The sequence below is a fragment of the Heliangelus exortis genome, chromosome 6 (assembly GCF_036169615.1).
Source record: "Heliangelus exortis chromosome 6, bHelExo1.hap1, whole genome shotgun sequence".
NCBI lineage: Eukaryota > Metazoa > Chordata > Aves > Apodiformes > Trochilidae > Heliangelus > Heliangelus exortis.
Genome location: NC_092427.1, coordinates 13866462 through 13884465, shown reverse-complemented (window position 1 = coordinate 13884465; position 18004 = coordinate 13866462). Strand labels below are relative to the sequence as shown.

Sequence of the window (18004 nt, the reverse complement as noted above, 5' to 3'; positions counted from 1 at the left end):
GTCCATTTGGCAGTGTGTGTTAAGATAAATCAATTTTTCAATCTGTTTTACTTTAGATCGGTCCCTCCAAATTTTGAGGGTGTCCTCAGCCAGAGCAATGAGGCTGAAAGTATAATGTGAACAAGCTCCTTCCTTACAACTCCAGTTTGTCTTACTTCCAATCATATAATAATTTTTCTTAGACCAATTTTTTTCTTAGATCTTTTCTAGTTTAAATCTTTCTGTTTCAGGCCCTGCTGTGTAGCAGAAATAGAAAAGATGTAGGAAGATCGAGAAATAAAGAAAGAAAAAAAACACCTAATAATTAAAAACATTACACTTGGTAGAATTACCTGTCCTGTGTTAGAGAAGATGTCTGAATAGGAAATCAGCTTCATCATTTCTCAAAGTGGAAGCTATGCATAAACTGTCACTTGGTATCAGTATGAATGAATTAGCTCTATAATCCTGCAAAGTATTTTTATTCTTTTACAGCTTCAGTGCCATACGTCCAACATGATCACAGTGAACTTTCATTCTTTCTGGACTGTGGTCTTAAAAATATAAAAGTGAATGCTCATGGATTTTATTAGCAGTCACATGGAACAGCTTGTGAACCTGGAGTAACCCTCCAGGGACTAGAATAATATTGCTGCTTTATTCCAAGATGTGCCTGAAGAAGGAGGTAGCAATAAAGATTTTCTCTCTCTTTATAGTAAACTTGAAATAAACATAAGACTCAGATTCTTTCAGTCTCTACCTGATGGTCTTCCAGAGTTAAGAGAGTTAAGATGGGAAGGAGATTCTAGTTTAGTCTTTCCCTCTTGATGCTGTCTCTGTGTAGAGGAAAATGCTGGTATTAATTTATCATGAAACCGGATGTGAGAGAAAGAGTAGGATTTTGCATGCCAATTAACAGGTGTCTCCTTCTGTGAGAAAGGATGTCTGTTTCAGAAGATGCTTTAACAATTGGTTCTGTGTTTTAGCTGGTGGTAAATGAATTAATAATCCTGGATATGGGAATAGAGGAGCCTTTTTAAAAGGGACAACAAGGCTGGTTCACAATACAGTAATTCAGTAATGTGTTCCTCAGGACAGCCTCCTATGGAGGGGCACAGGTAAGGCTGGTGAAGAGCCCCCAAGCCTCACTGCTTGCTATCATTGCCTTCCAGCAACAGATACAGCAGTGCTGCTGTAGTCTGTGAAAGTGGGAGGCAAACGCATCATGGAGAAGTCAGAAGTGGATGTGGGGAAGTGCAGAGATAACAAACACAGTAATTGTCAGAATAATGCACTGCAGAACTTCTCTGAGATGTGAAATTGAGTCACGTCTGATGTAGCAGAGAATTGAAGCCATTTCTTGAGTAAAGCCTCTTCTACAAAGTCTCGGTGTATCCAGTGCAAATATGTGATACTTTCACTTCCAGATAAGTTTGTAAAGAAGGGAATGAGGTTAGGGTTAAGGTTTTTGGGGTTTTTTTGTTTGTTTGGTTGGTTGGTTGGTTTTTTGTTTTTAAATCTCACATACCAGCATTTCAAGAGCATGTTTCATGCTTCAGTCTGGCAGGAAGGGGGGTGAAAGATGGCTCATTTTCCCCTCAGTTGCCTAATGATGTTCTTCCTCAACATGCTGTTTGCTCTAAGTCCCACCCGAGCATCTGAATTTACCTTCAGTTCTGTGCAATGTTTCAAATTCCAATTCCTATTAGTTAGCCATTCATTAGGCCATTATTGAATGGGAGTGTTGATCTGTTCAAGGGTAGGAAGGGTAGGAAGTCACTGCAGAGAAATCTGTACAGGTTGGATCAATGGGCTGAAGCCAGTGTTATGAGGCATTATAAGACCAGGTGCTGGGTTCTGCACGTTGGTGGCAATAACCCCAAGCAACACTACAGGCTTGGGAAGGAGTGGCTGGAAAGCAGCCTGGCAGAGAAGACTCTGGGAGTACTGGTGGATGGCAGCTGAACATGAGCCAGGAGTGTGCCCAGGTGGCCAAGAAGGCCAATGACATCCTGGCCTGTATCAAAACTAGTGTGTCCATCAGGAGGAGGGGAATGATTGTACTGCTGTACTCAGCCCTGGTGAGGCCTCAGCTCGAGTACTGTGTTCAGCTCTGGGCACCACAGTATAAGAAAGACACTGAGGTCATGGAGCATGTCCAGAAAAGATCTATGAGGCTGGTGTGGGGTTTGGAGGGCTGGTCATATGAGAAGCAGCTGAGGGAACTGAGGTTGTTTAGCCTGAAGAAGAGAAGGCTCAGAAAAGATCTTATTGCTCTCTACGATTACCTGAAGGGAAATTATAGAGTCTGGGGTCAGTCTCCTCTCCTAAGTAACTAGGGACAGGATGAGAGGAAATGGGTTTAAGTTGTGCCAGGGGAGGTTTAGGTTAGATATTAGGAAAAATTTCTTTACTGAAAGAGTGGTGAGGCATTGGAATGGGTTGCCCAGGCAGGTGCTAGATTCATGATCCCTGGAAGTACTCAAGAAGCATCTACATGTGATGCTTCAGGATATGGCTGTGGTAGTTGGATTATGGTTGGACTCAATGGTCTTGATGGTCTCTTCCAACCTTAATGGTTCTGTAGATCTATTAGTGAAATCTTTTACTTAAGGTCTGTGTGATTTGTGATGTTTTATACGCCAACACAAAGAATAAAGTTCTATGCTTATAATCTATTTCCCCAGGTTACCCTTTCTCTTGTATCAATGGCCAGGCAAGACAGTCCATTACTTTCTGGGATGGAAAAATGGAACTTAGCTGGAAATGTGTGAAGTTTTTCTTTTAGGTAAGTTGAATGTCGTCTTTTCTTTAAAGAAGACAAAGAAGGCAAGTACAATTTATCCACTGTATTGACATTTGGGTTTGGAAAGTACAAAAATACGTGAGCTGCAGATGCTATTAATATTAATAATGTTTAAAAAAATCATCTCACAAGGGCTTTGTGTAATCTTACATGATTCAGCTCCTGGTTGCATAACAAAGGTCTTACATATTTAATAAGCAAATTGAAGTAGGCCCAAATTAGTGAAGAACAGAGCACTGTAAAGAACACTGTAATAAGAAACAAAAAGAGTAAAAATTTCTCAGATGAGCTGATTGAAAAAAACCTGATCTAGTGACATTTTTATGTCTCCTATCAAATGTCACTGTGAATTGAAAGTGGGATGTATGGAAAAAGTAACAGCAAGTTTCTATATAACCTGATGAATGTAAGTCCATTTTTTCCATGAAATCATATTTAAAAGGTTTTGCTCTATGTATGAAAATACCATGGTAGTTGCTCTATTGCTCTTTCAATTTGGAATAAGCACATGAATGTCATCAAAGAGAAATAGCTGATATTCTAAAATTAAAAGTAGATTTTGATTTACAGTGGGAAAAAGGATAAGAATGGATCCATCCATACTGCTGATGCAGACATGCAGCTTATTCGGGAATAAAAGAAACTCTCAGAAGGATGAAGGGAAAATATGATTAAATAAAAATATCTGGGGTAATAAAATGTGGATATGAAAGGAACTGAAAATTCCCCCTTCCTGTTGTGTTCTACAGTAACTCCTTTGGGTAAAACCTTTGCCATAGCAACAGAGAAAACCTTTATGAGGTACAAAGTTTTGCTAAGAAAATTAAGATTTTCTGCTCCGGTTCAGTTGATGTCTTGAAATGAAATTAAGTCTGGTATGAGTATTTTATGAATTATCACTGGTTAAATATGCGTTTTTTAAAACTGTAACAACAAAGACTCAGGGGAGTTTTTAGGGAGTAATATGCACATGAATGTTACATCTTACTGCTGGAGATGAAAAGCAGAAATCAGAACACAAATTAAAAGTGACTTCATTTACCCTGTATTCTGTCTAGTGTCCTGTCAGCTGTTCTTTCTCACCTGTTTCTCATGATTTATGATGATACCTTCACTTTAAGCCTCTCCATGATGTCTGTTATGTTCTGTATTTTTCATTTAAAAAAAAAAAATAGTTAGACAGAAGCATAGATTGGGACAGATCTTCTTAAGGTGTAACTTTTCTTCCTACTTCTGCTGGCTCAGTTCTTTGATTTGCATTATACTACTTACATCTCACTGTATTCCCTGTGCTATGGAAAACCAGTGATCCAGGCCTTCACTCATCCCTCATCCTTGATTTTATTTTTAAGCCACCAACAGCTCTTCATGGCACCTGCTCCTTGAATAGGATTTTGCTTCCATTCACAGTGAGGCTTTCAATGACATTTTTGGAAGATGAGCTCTTGCGTGTTCTCAATAGTGCCTCTGCAGATAGACTAAAATTAAAATGTTCTCATTCTGTGCATTCCCAAGAAGGCTTCTAAAAGCAGAGTTACAAAGTCATTTGTTATGTCATCATTCTCCTCACCAAAGGGTCCTGACTCCTCACAAGATACAGACGATTAGGGTTAGACATCAGGGGATCCTGAGTGTTTGACAGTCCCGTGAGTTTCTTGACATTTGTACTCTTAGAATTTAAACTGTGTCAATAATACCTGGAGATGGATCTTTTCCACAAACTACATCAAAAACCGCTTTCTGGTTTCATCTTGCCTTTTTGCCTTTACCATTAGGAACATCAAATTGTGAATGGACATTCTCAGTGCTGCAAATTGCTGAACATTTAAACAAGTTCCCTCCTACCCCCCATTTGTGTTTCATAGTCTAGGCTGTGTAGTTATTCCTCCTCTTTTGCTTCTTTTTTATTTCCCTTTGTATGAGGGATCCATCCTGATGCTGTAGAACTGGGACTGCAAGATTAGAATGATAGAGTGTGAAATAGAAACCTCTGTCTATCACTTGCAATCAGTACTCTGCAGTGCTCTTTCCCTGCTGCTATCAAATCTCTGAGTTACACTTTTATCATCTCGTTTGCTTTTATTTTTATTTTATTCATCAGCTTGGTTCTCGAGTGCTTTTTGAAAGCTGGAAGATCAACTGAGCTGCCTGTCCCTTGTCTCTGTCTTGAACATAAAATGCTCAAGGTTTCAGAAGTGTGGGACTAGCGTGGGCATCGAAGTGGGACTCAGAACTTTGGGTCATTCCCATTAATGGCCTGTGAGAAGAAATGAACTCTGGGGAGAGCAGGGCAAAATGCGGCATCACTTGGGAACCAACTTATAACCCCACTCCTCAGCATTGCCTTGTGACTGAGGCTAAAGCTGCAGTGCTACCCTGTCCTTAAGCTGTTTTGAGGGATGTTTAGACTGACGTGCAAAGAGAGTTATAGCAAAGAAAGGAGACTCTATCTAAAAAGTAATACAAAATTACAAAAATAAAAAAGAAAGTTCTCAAAAAAAGTTCTCAGCCATTCTAACTCCAGATATTGTTTCCTTGCAAGTGCCAAAATACTCTATACTTTACACTCTCTTTTCTGAAATCCTTGAGGTGTGTGATTAAACTTACTTTTAAGGGTAATTTCAGTATTAAAGTACCTATTCTACTGCCTCTGGCACTTCATTCATGGAGAGGAAGTAGAAAAGAAAGTGAAAGCAAAATCAATTTAACGGGGAAAAAATAAGTCTTTTCTTTAGAAAGCCAATTTTTTTATTAATCGCCACATGAATTATTTGCCTCTGGATGGCATGTAACAGTAGGGAGGGTAAGATTGTTGATCCCTGGCTCTTTTTATTCTTCCAGTTCAGTGCAGCCAAATGCAATATGTTACTTACCCTGCTTACACACATGTCTCTTCCACTTTGGGAAGTGCTCCTTGCTTTTGTCTGATGTGTTTGACTGCATCTAAATTTATATTATTATGTATTAATGATTGGTCTCTGAATTAATAAGTGGTTCTTTTTCCAAGTAATTACTGTGGCTCCCAAGCACTCTGTGCATATTAGAACACCCCTGAGCAGTGAAAGGCTACAAAAATACAAGTGCAGGTTTGAATGAACTGAAATTCAGTCATGTCCCAGTGTAGGATATCCTTTTTACACAATGTCCAGCATCCCATTTTTTGGTATGAGCAGTCTGATTTACCCTTTGAGTCCAGGAGCTGTCTAGGGTTGAAGCAGTTGGATTTTGCACCTTTTGCACTGCTGAGTGCAATATCAGACAAAAGAGAATGAGTCTCCATCACACTCCTGTCTCTTCAGTCTTCTCCTCAGGAAGCTACTCAGGGGTCAAGACTGTATTTAAAAAGTTAGTGATTTTCACATGGCTTAAACTAGAAACCTAATGTTTAGTTCAGTAGTGACTTGCACTTTACAAAACCAGTCACATCTTTGGCCCTGCTGCAAATGGATAAATGCCCAGGTCCTTTTCCTTGCCTTTCCATTCAGTAATGAGTGTGGGAGGAGCAAATAAAGTTCATAGATAAAATTACAGACACTTTAGATTTCCTGAATGTGCCATTTCTTTGGCTGCCTCATAAAATGTATCTACACCACAATGATTTTCTTTCAACCTCTCCCTCCAAGTGTGCAGAGGACCCCCTATGTGTGTTCCCTCTTCAGCAGATTTCTTTTATTTCCCCTCTGCAGGTGCATGGGGATACAGCCTCCCTCTTTCCATTTCTCTCTGAAGGTCAGAGCCCTCAAAAAGGTCCTTGTCTTACCCCTTCTTGCAGACAGTTCCTTGAAATGGAATGAGGAAAGCAAAATACAGCATCTGCAGGTGTGCATTCAGTGAAAATGTCAAGGCTTTTCAAAAGCTTGTTGTCCTTGGCAATTAGTGGTCTTGCATTTCAAACAAAAGACTCCACCACTTAATCTTCAGCCTTTCTTAGCACTGCACCTTATGTTCAGTCTTTGATGGCTCAGAAAACAAGTCTTCCATCAAAAAAAATATGGGCCCAAATGTGTTCAAATGAGGCATCTCACCAAATCCAAGGCTTGCTAGGAAATCCAATTCACTGATGAACAGCAAGTATTATGGACTGTGAGAGTTTCACATTGCTGCAGCTGCTATTTTCAAAATTCTCAAGATTCTTTACAAGCCATAAGGCAAGGGGAAACAACTCTTTTCAGAAGAAGGAAACAACAGTCCTTTTCAGTGATGGTAAACTGAGTCATGGAGAGGTGAAGGGAGCACATGCTAGTGCAGACCAGCCATTCCTGGGCTCCTGAAAAATGACTTGTGTCTCCCCTGGGCTTGGATTCTCCAAACCTAAGGAAAGAGAAACAGTGACAAGACCTCTTGTCCAGAGTCAGGGAAAAAGCTTCCTGGTGTGGAAGCACCAGGACCTGAAGCCACGTGTCTTCAGTCACAGGACACTGCTTTAATTTTTATTTCTGCTTTGACATATATCCACATGGCTTTATGAGGCATGCTCCTTGTTATCTATTTTAGACTTCTATCACTAATAACTGAGGTGCTTTCACTACTGTCTGTCTTTAACCATACCATTTAGGAAGTGTTTATGTAGTGATGACTGCAGCATCCTAATAGCAGCATTTGGTGCTTAGCAAGCCCTGACGAGAGTTCAGCTCTGACTGAGATGTTCAGAAATGTTCAGCAAAAGGCAGGATTTCCCATTGCCTTTGCCCTCTTGTGCAGCACATCTGACATCATTTATGAAATATCTTCCATTTATTCAGTTATCAAAGGTACAGTATATCTCTTTGAGTAATGCCTGTGAGATCATCACTTTATTTATGTTACTGAGGTATAGCTAACTATGAGGGTCTGAAGCTCCTGGGTTTATATCTTTATTTAATTTTCTCTAAGCCCTGTTTTATTATGAGTGATGATTTAATACTTTCTCTTCCAGATGAATTCTCTGTGAGTGTTAGATAAGGAAGTGTTCAGCAAAAAACAACAGAGAGCCTCACCTTTGTTTCAGATACCTCAGTTTGTTTCACCCTCAGAACAGATAATGCCATTGGTCAGTCTAAAGTGATGATCTAATTGCTCATCATACCCTGTATGGTCAAGCTTTGGAGACTTCTGGTTTTGTTTTTGTTTGCCTTTGCTCCACATTTTTCAGTATTGTTCAAGGAAGTGCAGAAGAAAAGACAGAGCTACTGTAGTCTCTCAGGTGAAAAAATCCCTCAGCACTGACAAAACCTTCTATGCTTGCGCTGGGTTTCTAACAGCTTGAAAATCAAATCAAATGTATTATTACAGACATTGTTTGCTGTCAATAACCTGAAAAAAACCCAACCAGAATACAGACAAAAAAACCCCAAAACAACCAGAACGCAGACAAAAAAAAACCAAACAAAAAAAATTCTCCAGAAATCACAGTAAGAGCCATGCTTCCCAATCCATTTGCAGCTTCAAACTCCAGCTCTGATGTTCCCGTTTACCAAGTGTCTGGGTCTGAAACAAGGGTTAGAAAATCATGTTTTAAAAAGTCATTTGAAAGGTAGCAGAGAGATTACATGCCAGCTTGAGAGCATGACAGCAAGAAATATCTGAACTTTCTTTGCCGGTAATGAGGAAACCTCACCAGATTCACACTAGGATGGACTCACTGGGGTGGAGGAAGAGGATTAGATCTCAGTATTTGTCAGATTTTCCCAGTGCAGGGGTATGTGATGGTCAGTACAGCCCTGCTGGCATTTTCTCACAGGGAAGCTGGATACAAGTGCATTGAAGCTGCCTTGGTTAGGACCACCCTGCCTGAATCTAAGAAAAGATGCAGTGGGTCAGATTAAAAAAAATAAATAAAAATACTTTCTAGCCTTGACTTAACTGTGGTCACAAGCAAATGTCTAGAGGAGATTAAGAATGGCTCAGGCATACATCAAAATTCCCCCTCCAAAATGCCATGGCAATAATAATCGTCAGCAGATTCTCTCTTAGGAACTTAATCACTCTGCTCTCAAATGCATATAAGCTACTAACACCTACAACACCTTTTAGCTACATGCTCTGCACATCTCCCACACCCTATGGGGCATATAACCCCTGTTTTTTTTCCCCTGTTCATTTTGAACTTGGCAACTAGGAGCTTCACACTGCATTCCCCAGTCCTTGTACTTGCGAAGAGATGAACAATCACTCCCCATCCACACTCCCCACGGTCCCTCTGTTTCCTCACTCACAGGAATTTCTGTACATTTGTTAAGCATTGCTGCTCTTCTACGAACCTTTCCCAGTTCCACTATTTCCTTGGAAATACACGTCAGGAAGGGTTATCTTGCAGTCATATGTTTCTAGGCCTACAGCATCATCTAATTTTCTTGGGGCCATCTGAGTTTAGTTGCTTTCCCTCTCTCACAGTCCACGGTCTCCCATGCAGAGTAGCAGCTCACAGCATATGTGCCACAGAGCTTACCCTGCCTTTCCTGAGAATTGAAGGGGGCCTATCAAGTCTTAGCTGGCCTGGTAATTCATAGAATCATAGAATCATAGAATCCTAGGGGTTGGAAGGGACCTCGAAAGATCATCTAGTCCAACCCCCCCTGCCAGAGCAGGGCCACCTAGAGTACATTGCTTAGGAACGTGTCCAGGCGGGTTTTGAATGTCTCCAGTGAAGGAGACTCCACAACCCCCCTGGGCAGCCTGTTCCAGGGCTCCGTCACCCTTACAGTAAAAAAATTTTTTCTGATATTCAACTTGAACCTCCTATGCTCCAATTTACACCCATTACCCCTTGTCCTATCACTGGTCACCACTGAGAAAAGCCTAACTCCATCTCCCTGACACTCACCCCTTACATATTTGAAAACATTGTTGAGGTCACCCCTCAGTCTCCTTTTCTCCAAACTAAAGAGACCCAGCTCCCTCAGCCTTTCCTCATAAGGAGATGTTCCACTCCCTTAATCATCTTAGTAGCTCTGCGCTGGACTCTTTCAAGCACTTCCCTGTCCTTCTTGAACTGAGGGGCCCAGAACTGGACACAATACTCCAGGTGAGGCCTCACCAATGCAGAATAGAGGGGGAGGAGAACCTCTCTTGACCTACTAACCACACCCTTTCTAATGCACCCCAGGATGCCATTGGCCTTCTTGGCCACAAGGTGTCCACTGACCAGCTCTGGAGGTAAATTCAGTTGTTACTGTCAGTGAAGGGATGCTGGGCTAGAAATCTGAGTCAACGTGGCACTGCCTAAATATATGTGGTTTGATGTACTGGTTTTGCTGGTCTGTCCATGTCCAGTCTTGCCTTGAAAAGGCACCACTGCAAATGAAACTGACCGATAGAGAAAAAAATCTCACATGCATTACAGTTTGCCCTGGCTTTATCATTTCAGCTGTGCCTGACCCACAGGCAGAGACCTTTGCAGCACATTGCTGCTGCTGCAGTTGTGTAGTTGTCACCATTAAAGCTTGAGGCTAGCATGCAGCAGCAGGTGAGCTTGCAATTTCAGTTTTAAAGAGTATTTCCTTTTTACCACTCACCAATATGCCTAAGCTGATTTATACATTGACCTGCTTCTTTTTTCACTTCCATGTTGTGAATGTAATCTTGCCAATGTATGGGTACTACTTCCCAGCAGGAATGCAAGGAAGACATTTTGAATCAATGCAGAAAAAGAAAAAAAAAAAAAAAGAGCAAATATAGGAATAATAAGTTAAAATCAAGCAACAATCTAGGAGAAATATTTATAAAACTTCTCCTTACCTTCTCACGTTACTAGGCAAGACTTCCATGAGCTCATGAGCTACCTAAAACTAAGCAGAGAGGCTGTAAAGAATTTCCAAGTATGGATAAATTTTATAATTTTATGTTGTCCCTCTTGCTTAGCATTTTGCCTCTTTTGATTGTGTCATGTTGAAAGGAAAGTGTTTGTTTTGATCTCTACCTTTTTCAGCACAGTGGGCAGCTTGTTTTTGTGATAGTACTTAATGCCTACCAGGAAATCCTGTTGAGGCTTTTCAAATGCCTCTTGTTCACAGGCACCAAAAATAGTTAGAACTTGGGGGCGAATATTTAGAAATGAGTTGAAAGTGAGAAAATGTTTCTAAGGAGAAAGTTGATAAAACTATACAGGAATATTGAATTTTATGCTGTGAGTCATTTAAAATTGCACAGTACAATATATTTATTGGAATGTTAACTTGCATTGGACTTCAGGGGTTGATTAAACACTTTGGTAGGCTTTGGGGAAGAAATTTTCAAAAGCAGTCAGTCTACTCTTTCTATTTAAGTGATAATAATGTTCAGTCAGAATTCAGAACTTTTTGGATATCCCAGGGTTTGTCTCTGATTTTATAATCTGAATCTTGGCTTCTTTATAAAAAAAAAATATGCTGTAACTCAAAGATGGATTTTCTTGGAATTATATGTGTTTGCAGGTTCCAGGCTGTGAGTATGCAGATTGATTATAGAGTATTTGAAAAAACATTAAGGAATCCCATGTTTCTGCAACATCTTGGATCACTGCTGAACTTCTTTTAGGGTCAACTGTCTCATTGCCTCAAGTGTCTTCCAGTGTGATTGACAGCAGGAGGAAGATCCTCCTCATAAGTCTACCAGTGCTACTGTTGTGGATCCCTACCTTAGTTATGCTTAGCTCTGTCTGACAGCAGAAGGGTAGAAAAGAGCCTACATTCTGAACATACCAGTGTGATCAGCCTTGGCAAGATGAAACAAAACCTTAAAAACTCACTTTGATTTTCTTTGAAGAACAGACAGGAACCATCAGCATGTGCTGTATGCAGGTACCATCAAGTGCAGTGTAGGTGTGAACTCTAATGCACATCACAGTGTTTCCTAACCCTTGCAAGTTCTGCAGCCTGCAATTGTTCTGCTTGAGCTACATATGCAGTATAAACCAGTTACAACAACCATAATTTGGAAGACAATTTTGCTGAGGGTAGGAGGCTGGACTAGAGACCTCCAGAAGTCCCTTCCAGTACAGGTTTCCTTATGCTATGATTCTGAAAGTAAGACTCCCTTCAGCCATGCCCTCAGCTCTGTAATGATTCATTGAAATGATTGTGAATCTGTAGTTTTAAAAACACCAAAATACTGCTCTGAGCATTGTCTTCTGAAACTGCTTAGGCTAGGGCACTGTAAAGACATTTAATATTTGATGCACAGATTTTATTTCCTGACATATCTTTTATGCTTCTTCCAGTTCTCAGAGGCTTTACCATCTCACGGGTGGATCTCAGCATTTCCATATTTCTACATGCTTTCCTCTTGAATGGAAGCACTGAAAGATTTCCTGCACCCTTTTCCCTCAATTGCACTCCCTGTTGTCACAGCTCTGACTGAAAAAAGCATCAGAGTACACTTGGTGGAGCTGAAATAAGATACCTGATTCCTTAGACAGTTGACAGGTCAATGAGAAATGGCAAAAACCAACTATCAACTGGGAATACCTGAAGCACACAACTTAACTGCAGCCTGTAGATAACACCTTTCACCCTTTAAACTATCTATTAACAAGAGTTGAATGAAAACCACACACATTCATCCCTCTGCTGCGTTTTTTCCTTCACCTACACTCCCTAAACTGATTATTTCTTTCTTTCGAGGTTGCCTCTGGAGAGGGGAGAAGTCTGCAGACTTAAAAGACTGGTGAGATAGTAATCATTGGTTCACTCTGTTTCCCTTCCAGCAACTTGCTGTAAGCAAGAACAACAGAAAAAATAAATATACAAGACAGAGAAAGAAACAGAGCCTGAGGAGAGAACATTCATGTTGTCATTTAGATGAACTATGCAGGTATCTCTCTTGACACAACTATTCCACAAACATGTTTCTTCTCAATCTGATATTCATTTTCTGTCCTTCTTCATTACGTTAGTGTTCTCTTTTCCCCCTCCTACTTCTCCTACAATCTGAACCACTTGCTTATTTTTTTGTTATATTAGCCAAGCTGTTTGTATTGCTGTCCTGTGGGTGATCTAGCAGCTCAAGCTAAAACCACCTATTTTCTTTGTCAACATGTTGCTCTCCAAACTTGTTGAAGACACTTTATAGGTTCAAATTTCAGTGCTGTATTTTGGGGATTAATTAATGCTTTTTGGACTTTTTCTTTCCTGCAAGATTAGACTGGACTAGATAAATGTTTTCCTCACCTAGTTTACTCTGGTTTTCTTTTGTTTCGAAACCTCTGAATTTCATAATGTTAGGGGTTTTTTGCAGACCTCTTCATAGAATTTCAGCTTGTTTCACTCAGTTTGTTCTCATACAGGAAAATATGAAAGTTCTGCTTCCAACTAAAAAAATAGAATTGAGACAATCCAATACCATAGAGGTGTGTTTGGTTTCATTTACATTGCAAGGTACCTGGGGCTGAGTCCCATTTTTTTGCAGATTATTTATCCTGACTAGGATGGGGAACCTGGTCTCTGTTTGATGGACATATTGCTCATGGTAAAAATCAATTAGTTCCTGAAAGAAGGTAGATATGTATTTTTTTAATCTCATATATTTACTTCATAATTAAACTTGAACTTGTAGGAACATTGGACCTTCAAATCTATCACAAATTTGGTTGAAAATGGGAAGTAGGAAATGACCAAAAGGTAACAAGGTGGACAGGGACATAAATGACAGATGATACAGGAAATTTCTGTGTCTTAAGAAACCAGGGTAGAGAAGAACTGGTGAAGAATAGGCATTTCTAAACTATCCATTAGAGCAGAGAAAGATGTGCTGTCAGAATCCATTGTACATAAGGCATAGAAACCCAGTCTCATATTCTTCAGTAAAACAATAGCAATAATAATTTTACTCAAGCAATATCTGCAGGCCCAAGGAAGCAGATCAGGTTTGCCCCTCCTGTGAGACTCCATCCACATACAGGAGCAGAAATTCATGGTCCTACAGATTTTGGGATATAAGAAGATAGGAAAGCAAAAGAAAATGGTAGAATAAGTTTCCCTTGCTTGTAACTCGAGGAGAATTTAGACACCTTTTAGTTTTGGCTCAGATCCTCCCAGAGAGTTAGGTTCCCCAGGCTTTTTTGAAAATTGGGTAAGTAAATCCTTGTGAGGTTTTATGTGTGGGTGAGTTACCCAAGGTCATGCACATACTGTCTGCAGGGTTGAGGTCTGAATGGGATCACACTAAATTTCACACTATCATTCCCCAAAGAAGAGGCTAATCTAGGTATATGTAAAGCAGGGTCTATTTTACTGAGATATAGCTTATCTAGCGTTTATTAATTTTTTTTTTAACTATTGCTGGACACAACTAAAAGTTTTATTTGGTTTTAACATAGAGAGACCACCTCTTGTCACACCTTCATGCAAAAAAAAAAAAAAAAATTTTGTAATTTAATTATAAACAATTAACATCATTAGTCTAACTTGCGGGTTATAAAACTTAGAAAATAGCTTGTGTATTTAGGGCCTGGTGTCATAGAAAGGGTGTTGGTTTGTTTTGCCACAGGTTTCTGCCAGTAACTCAAGCTGATTATTCAGTTCCTCTTCCAGACTGTCTCACACTCCATTCCCTGTTAGCCACACTGCACACACTGTGGCTCCAATCTGCAGCATCCCAACAGTCAGAGGACAACTCTGCTTACTGACTTCATCCTGACCAGCAGTGTGGGTGCAGCTGGCTTCATGCATTGGCTCTGCAAATTCAAGCATAGCTACTAAAGGCAGCATGGATAGAAGTATTCAATTCCCTGACACTAGGGACCTGAGGAAGAGGAAGTGGCTAATCCTTCACAGAAGAATTACACTTCACACAGAATTACACTTAGATTATTCATTTTAGAGAAAAAAAAAAAAAAAAAAGGTGAAGACCCAGAAGACACAAAGGCAGGGGAAAATTAGGCCATGTTAATATTATTAAAAATGGGCATAAACTAGCTATGGATACATGTATAATAGAAATTAGATGATGGCTTCTGACCTTCAGAGGCACAAAGGTCTGAAACTTCCTCCAAACAGCTCAACAGCATTTATAAGACTAGATTTGTTTTAAGACAATATGGATCCCTTTTCAAAAGTACTCTGTCTGAACAGCTTAGTAATTTCCTTTTTTAACTGAGGAACATGACTTACCTCGCAGGGAGCGTTGTGAGGAAAAATGAAGGAATGACTGTGGGAAGCTAAAAGAGCTACTAAATGCTAGGTAGCCAGAGGGTTTCAGCTGTGAATACTGCCAATAGCTCAGCATGTAGGATGTAGGATGTCTTGTCTCCAGGGCATTCTGGAGTTTATCCTGCTGTATCCTTTCAAATTACCCACGTTCCAGCAATATGGTATATAATGTATGTGAGAAAGAATATAGTGAAGGAGGCAAGAAATGAATAGTTTTCACACTCAGTTAATGGATTCATGTAGGTAAAATGAGCAACAGTATTTGAAATGTCAAAATAGCTTTGCATGCGTTTGGGTGCTAACATATATTTATCATCAAAGCAAAAAAGTGTGGCAAGGAACAGGTGACAGGCATGAGCCAAAGATTCTACTCCAATCATTTGTTAATGACAAAAGCATTTAGAATATATCTAAGAGATGAAAGATTTTCTGAACAACTGAAACAAGTGTGAGGGTTAAATGTCTCCCCATGTTCACTGATTATATGTATAAAACCCCAAAGCAGATAGCTTTGATATCCATTAAACCTTTTCAGGAGGCAAATTTTACACGGCTTGTGGATATTCTGTGACTCAAAACTCTTTAGAAATGGGTAAGATTAATAAATTTCTAACAAACAGTGCTAACACTTGGTTTCAGGGATCTCTGCTGGAAGTTGGGGATCTTCTCTGGCAGTAAAGCTTTGTCTTCAGGTGGGTACCAAACTGCTGGGTGGGAGGGGAGGATAGGAAAAGAAGAGGATTTTACAGCAAGAAAACAGAGATTCTTAACAAGCTTAAAGTAATGTAATTCCAATATGCACTGCAATCAGAACCCAGCCTGCTCATCATCTCCAAGGTGGTTACCATTGCAACTGTTCTAGAAGATCCTGTTCCAAGGAACTAGCTCAAGCACCAGGGTAAATTTTCTTAATGTCTTGATTTTTGGTGGCAGCTTGCACTGAGGGCACCAATCATCTCTCACTGCAGTGTCTAGAAAGAAGAAATAAAGTTGCCTCACTTGATCACTTATCCAACATGAAATTTTCATCTAATCAGGTACAGTGTTGGTGTCTTAAATTCTAAGCATTTGGCTTTCTGCTGCTGTAAACTGCTGTGTGAATTCTAAAGCAAACCAATCCACATTTTTCTTGTGTTAGTTTTTCTCTTTATTCCCCTACCAAGATAATTCTTCGCAAGGTTGCACAATGGGCCCTTTTGCCTGCAAGCAACTGCTTCAGAAATGACTGCAGAGATCTCAAAAATCTGAACTGCAGGACTGGTTCTCGTTTATCTCAACAGCAGGAAAGAGGATGCTATGTGGAAACCAACTATTTATTTTACTTTTTCTTTATGTTTTTCTTTTTCTTAACTTCCTAGCTTCTTCAGCAATACTCAGTATGTGCAAGTATGCAAGAATGAGCATCCATTGTCACATTGGCTTGTGACAGCTATAAATTAGGTGCATATTTGGTTACCTTCTTTTACAAGAGTAAATTGCTGTTTATTGCCCAGCTTCCCTGGTCACAAGAGAGAGCATCGCAATCTTTTTTTTTTCCTTCTTCATTATTTCTGTTGTTGTAATTGCAAATTTGTTCAACTCTGAGGTATTTAAAGTACATTGTATAGATCATTAAATGTATTGCTCCTGTGTTTAGGGAAAATGAAGCAGTGCCTAGGCTACTGACATCTTTATATCAACACCTGAGCATGTCAAAAATTATAAGATTGATTTAAGAGGTTTTCACAGTTCTCTTTTAAGTATGCTTCATAGTTCAGAAGAGAATTTTGTTTCATGTTAAAGTATTTCCTACCTCTGACATTTGCTGTTTGCCTCAGTTACTCCTCAAACTTTAGGTATTTTGACAGTGATAAAATCGGGGTGTTAGTGTGCATGGACTGATCTGAGTTAAGATAAATTACCTCTTCAATTCTTTTTGGTTTGTACTTTTACAAACATTTGATAAGTGTGAGGCACCCAAATGCTTCTTGAAATTCAATGAGATTTGAGATCATGGCTCTGAACAAGTGTTCAGAAATTGTGATGGTAAACTAGATGAGTAACCTAAAAGGGTCCAGCAATCTTAAACCTAGTCTTCATATTCTCCTAAAAACCTTCAAATGTGTAATTGCAGATTATTTTAAATAATATTATATTTTTCTTCTCTTAAGAGAATGCATAGAAGTATCTTAGTTTTAGTCCATGTTCGTAGAATTTGTAGAATGGTAGCTTCACTGTCACTCCATGCATCAATACTAGGAATATATTAAGGAAGCCAAAAAAACACAGATTTCTTTTCTCTCTGTAGAGGCAAATCTGCCTGAGTCTGCTTTCCTTACACCTGAGGATAATTATGTGGCAAGAATGAGGTTTATTCACATCTGTAAATTTGGTTTGTCTTGCTCATCTGAGGCAAAAGAAGGGCTCGTTTGCCACCTTTGCTTCATGTGCACAGGCTGAGATCTGTGGAAAGGACTGGCAAAGCTCTTGTTGCATTCAGTGTCAAAAGGAGGTTTTACCAACAAACTTGAGGACTGTGATTCTGGCATGGTGTCCTGTCCTTATTAAGTCTGCACATAAAAAGCTTTGTCAGGTCAACAAGAGACTCACTGGAACCAAGGGCTTTGAACTTCCTTGCAAACATGCTCAGAAGAGCTATTGAGGGGGCAACAGTTTTACAGTGCATATTTTTTCATCCTTTCTTCAGACCTCAGCTGTGCCTCTGTTGTTGGGCTTGCTAAAGCAATTTTTGTTGCTTATGCTTTTGTAAGTGTCTACGTGCTGGGGAAGACACTCTGAAATCCTGCCCTAGACTTCCTTATTCAGAGCTGCCAAGAATCCCTTCATATTACCAACTTGTTGATAGCAACTTGTGTTGTTTTGTGCAGGTTCTTTTGTGAAACGTATCTGTAGTGGCATTTTGCATACCCAGTCATTCTGCCATCCTTCAGAATTTGCTGTAGCTGAAGGAATGGCTAAATGATGGGCCAGCCTCCCTGCTGTCAAACCACAGCACAGACTTCCAAAGTGAGCCTGGTGCTGCTTTCTTCCCTGTCTCCATTGATTTGTGAATCCATACTCGTCAGAAAGTGTGATTTTGTTCTTGTTTCTCACACTTCCCCCAAGCTAACTGTGA

At 39.8% G+C, this 18004-nt stretch overlaps 1 long non-coding RNA gene across 1 annotated transcript in view; it reads left to right on the top strand.

The window, feature by feature from the left end:
- The window catches only part of LOC139797494 (uncharacterized), a 219065-nt gene extending 206083 nt beyond the window's left edge, over window positions 1–12982 (top strand). Inside the window, exons 3-4 of the long non-coding RNA XR_011726494.1 lie at window positions 2667–2767; window positions 12447–12982. This is a non-coding gene — a long non-coding RNA (uncharacterized lncRNA). The remainder of the gene's footprint in view (window positions 1–2666; window positions 2768–12446) is intronic.
- The last annotated feature ends 5022 nt before the right edge of the window (window positions 12983–18004 follow it).